The sequence below is a fragment of the Squalius cephalus genome, assembly GCF_949319135.1.
Source record: "Squalius cephalus genome assembly, chromosome: 12".
Classification (NCBI taxonomy): domain Eukaryota; kingdom Metazoa; phylum Chordata; class Actinopteri; order Cypriniformes; family Leuciscidae; genus Squalius; species Squalius cephalus.
In genome coordinates this window covers 17,546,297-17,551,879 of record NC_137133.1, presented here as the reverse complement: position 1 = coordinate 17,551,879, position 5,583 = coordinate 17,546,297, and positions in this window count along the sequence as shown.

Here is a 5,583-nt window from a genome sequence, read left to right as displayed (position 1 = left end):
TGTCACCTTGAAAAGCATGTGCTCCAACGGGTTTCATGCTCACTACAACCCCATACTAGTTCAGGTCATTGACCCTGTGGTGAATTTATGATGCTTCTTGCACGTTTCACAACAGTAGCCGCGTTTCCATTACCCTTCAAATTGCGCAAATTGAAATTACGAATTGAAAATACGCCCAATGGAAACGTAATTTTCGCAAAAACTCCCATATATCGCAAAAAAGTTTTTATGCTCGCATGAGGTGGTTTTTCAGGCAATTTGAAAAATGAGTATTTTGCAAAACTGCAATGGAAACAGTTTTTGCGTATTTACAGGGCACCTGACGTAGATGACGCAGTGTGTTTGGAAAGAAGACGAAACCGAGTTCTTCATTAAACTCATAAAAGACAAAAATATTATGGGAATACTGGATTCTAAATAACAAAGAAATGCCACAATTTATCAAGACCTTGAAGCAGAAATGAGGGCGAAACACCCAGAAACACCTCATATGTGCCGCTCCCAGTATAAGGGGCTTTACTTTCCATTAATGCTTGAATAACATGCCTACGACACCTTCTATTAAAAATAATGGCTAGTTACTGGGATATACGTAAACCTACCAACATCCGTTGCCATGATTTTTGGAATGACTTATCGAGAGGAAAAAATTTAGTTTTAGTCGCATAACATCGGTTAATGGAAACACCGTCATTTTGAATGTTTTTTTTATCGACATTTAGAAAATATCGCGAAAGGTAATGGAAACGGTAATTGATATTCATTAATGGAATGGAAAAGAATATCGCAAATCTGTAATGGAAACGTCTAAAACTGAGGGATTTGAAATGTTGTAAAAGCGACACAGAGATAGCGTTTTTATTAAAATGTCCACCTTTCTCACTCGTTGTGACAACTAACCTCTGCCACTCCCACATTATACAAGCATCAAAGTAGCCGAAACAACTTTTCTATATTTATGAGACACACACAGGCGAGTGACATATTTACGCAACTTCCAGTAAAATTCACCCCACCCGTCTAAAGTATAAACACTTATAATAGGCTTGCCATAGTGAATCAAGGTAAGACAAAAACACGTTTTGGGAAGATGATCATATGTTCATTTTGAACAAAAAAGTTACACTGTGTACCTTTAAATCACAACAATCATGATCAGTAATCAAGATTACAATTTTGAGCAAAGTAATTGTGATTTTCAGCCATTATGCAGTGTGACTAAAATATGTCCAAGTTTTCATTGACTCAAGGTACGTTTACACAACACCGTTTTGGCCATTTGTTTACAAGAGAACGACATTTGAGTGGCTGAAATGCAAACTTTTGAAAATGAGTTTCAAAGTGCACGCTTTTGAAAACAGTCACTGTGTAAACACCAAAAATGTGAATCTCTAAAGACGATGACGTCATGCACATGCGTATTACGTGTTCAGTCTATAGTGTTCCATCACCATCTAATGGCCTGGCAGCAGAATACAGCGTTTTTAGTCGTTTTCACGGATCCATGTGAATGGGGATCATTTTGACAATGGTGTCGTCTCAAAGGAAAAAACTTCTCCGTTTTAAGTATTTTGTTGGCGTGTAAACGTACCCTCAAACTATAGACTATAGACTTTAAAATAGACTAATTTTAAACTAAATTTAAAAGAAAAAACAGCTGACAAAATGAACGCTAGTCTGAACGTAGCCTAAGAAGAGCTCCCGCTCAAACAGAAGCGCTGGACTGTAGACCTGTGCCAACACACCACTGCTTTATATAGCCTGTGGCTGGATGAGTGTCCACTCAGTGTCTCTCAGCCCTCCTGCTTTCTCTCAGGCCAGCTGCTATAGGGAGGACTGAAGACCTTATCATGCCTGTCTGCTCCACACACACACACACACACACACACACACACACACACACACACACACACACACACACACACACACACACACACACACACACACACACACACACACACACACACACACACACACACACACACACACACACACACACACACACACACACACACACACACACACACACACACACACACACACCAGCTGGGTCTATCCCAGGATCCCACACTTTGGAATCAGGCTCCAACACATTTAGTTTCAGGTTATGTCACACCTGTGCTGTGCTTTATCAGATACACAGTTGTTTAACTGGATATTTCACACAAAAGTCATTGTTTTAAAACCTGCTAGATATTCATTAATATGTGATAAGAAGTTGGGGTATAAAAAGTATAGAGAAATTCCATTTAGGTGAAGGTATGGATACTGCATTAAATGTTATTCATTAAAACATCAAACAAAGTATGTAACCAAAAGCATACTTGAGTGAAGGTTAAAAAGGTTTTACATTAATTTAACTTACACTACAGTCAAAAGTTTGAAATAATTAAGATTTTTTAATGCTTTTGAAACATGATGACATGGTCCTTATTAACATTATAGTATGCTGATTTGGCGGTTGTTATTAATGCTAAAAAAGTTTGTGGAAACACATTGTGATACAGTACGGGGTTTTTTTTCGTTTTTTTTTTTTTTTCTTTCTTTCAGGATTCTTTGATGATTAGAAAGATCAAAAGAACAGCATTTATTTGAAATGGAAATCTTTTGTAAAATTATATGTCTTTATTGTCACTTTTTATCAATTTAATGCATTCTTGCTGAATAACAGCATTATTTACTTATTATTTTAAATCTTACTTGCCCAAAACCTTTTAACTGTACTGTATCACAAAAATATGAATCAGCTCAACTGTTTAACATTAATAATAATACAAAATATATATTGAGTCTCAAATCAGCATATTAGAATGATTTCTGAAGGATCATGTGACACTGAAGACTGGATTAAGGATGCTGAAAATCAGCTTTGTCATCACAGGAATATAAAAATATATAATATATAATATATATATACATATATAAATATATAATAATACTTGAAATATATTCAAATATAAAACAGTTATTTGGAATTGCAATAATATTTCACAATATTACTGTTTTAACTGTAATAATAAATGCAACCTTGTTGAGCATAAGATAGTGTAAGTATAAAAATATTTTTTACAAGTACATTTTTCTTTGCTGAAGAATAGTCTGATGAAATCAAGAGACATACTGTAGGAGATTTGCACAAACTTTGCAGAGTAACCTACATTTCTAAGATTGTCCTCAATTTCTCAAAGACTTTGTACAGAAACTATACATCTTTATAGTTTATATATAGTTAATGTAGTGGCTGTTTATGGTGGCCATTTTTATTTACAGGACAATAGAGGTGGGTGGGCGAGAGAGGGGAAATGGGGTTGGGACATGATGACCCAGTCCAGAGTCAAACCCATACCCTGTGGGCCAGTTCTCCTCAAGAGCGAGTGCACTCACTTCCGCACCACTGCTCAGACACTCAAGCTAATTTCGCCCATCGTAAAACGCATTGCTTCAGGACAGAAGCTCTGCTTTTGGCTGCTGATATTGTGCTGAGTTATGAAACTTCTCTTCACAAGGACAAATGATAATAGTCAAAAGTTAAAGGTAGGGTAGGCAATTTCGGAGAGGCTAGCAATAGCACGCTAGCTTTGAAAGCATAAGATCGAGCGATTTTTGCAGGTTGTGCAAAAAAAAAACATGAAAGTGAGTGGTATTTACACCCACTCGAGCGATTTGTTTGCTAAACTAAAGAAGCCATTGAGCATCGTCGAGAGGTTTAAAGGAATTGGATTGGATTAAACCCACCAATAATGCGCCAGGTGGATAAGCCTGTTTGTGATTGGTCCCCACAAATTTGTAATGGAAGCAGGATAGAAGAATGTACAGGTTTCCAGCCTGAGCTGCAGGGCGAAATCAAATAGCCGGCAGATCGGGCTGGGTTTACCCAGTCTAACCCTACCTTTAAATAAAACAATTTAATTAGCTTGTTAGCTCAGTAGCGGGAGGGAAGATACTGATATGTGTGCAAGAAGCAAGAGCAAGAAATGACTTGTGCGACTTCTGCACAACATTACGCAAACCTGCAATAATTAAATGTTTAATAATACAAATATACAGCACTTTATGTATTTAATCTCACTTTGTTAACCAATGTCTTTGCTGCTGACCTTCAATTATTCAATTTAACCATACCAATAAGTAAAAATTACTTAAAATAAACATCCCATTTGTGTTTCATTTTTTGCTTTTATTGCTGAAGTGTGTTGAACCTTCTTCTCCTGCATCCTGTTCTTCACCAATCCAGAACAGCAGCAGAGCTGAAAGGTTTGTTTGAACTGTGCCCTCTACTGTACAGGCGTGAATTTGCATTTACTTCAGCCTGAGACTTATTCATTTCACTTTTGGTTTGAAAGGGTCTTTATATTTGTCAAAAATACAACATCTTTTTTTTGTTTTTAAAAACAAGCAAGCAAGCCCAGCTAATAAAAAGTAACACAATGCATTACTTTCCAAAAGTAACTAAGTAACACAGTAGTTACTTTTTAGGGACTAACACAATATTGTAATGCATTACTTTTAAAAGTAACTTTCCTTTTGTAGCTAAGCAATTACCCAAAACAATGCACATATTTTTCAATGCAAAGCCAGCTTTTGCAACACTCTTGATGTCAACATTTCATCAATGATATATATATTTTTTTAACCAACACAAGTTTTAAAAAATGATAGACTGCTATGAGACCAAACTGCAAAAAAAAAAAAAAAAGTTCCATCATCCCTAGAGTACTACGATGAATTACCATAATTTGAGTCACTCTCGTCCTCTGTGATTGCAGCTTCTGTTCTGATCTTTGGCCCGAAACATGAGGGAAAAACATAAAAGTGCGCATCAGCCTACGTATGGGTCGAAGTAAATGTTGAAAACTATGTTATTGTGCTAATTATTATAGTAAACGTCTTAATGATGATAATAATACTAAATGGAATCTCAGAAGTGCAAATTAAATCTTAGCATATAGAAAGACATGCAGTTATTATTGCAGTATTTTGCTAGCACACAGCTCAAGGCTCCACTTTAAATTCTAAAATTATTTTCTTATAATAAATATTGAATCTGTTTGTAGTAAGCGATTGAAGGTGTCATTTCAAATGGCTATATGTACTACATGCAGATTTGGACAAAGTTATGAAATTTGTAAGGCTCTCTTCCAATATGAGTTGGAATTTGAATTAAAATGGCCAATATTCCCCAAAAGCTGATCCAATGTATTTATACTAGGTAATGAATTGTAGTGTCTCAATAGCCAGAAAAAAAACCTACGCCAGCACTCCCGGGAGTCCACCCATGCGAACAAGGTAATGAAGTTGTCACATTAAGATCGAAAGACTTTGCAGCTTACATTTGAGCGAAACCTCGAGCCCTGAAGCAAAGCCCAATGCTACATGAATTATAGCTTTAGCTTATAAATGTATAAATGTGGAAAAATCTTTGTGTTTGTTCACCCCTAGAGCCAATAATGTTGCAATAACAGTTGCAGTGTCAGTAATGTTGGCAGAAGGACTCTGTATCTGGACTGTCTCTGATGGAACACAGATAAATATCCTTGCAGAAGCAACTGGAGTCCAATAACTGGCTGGCACAGAGGACATTTC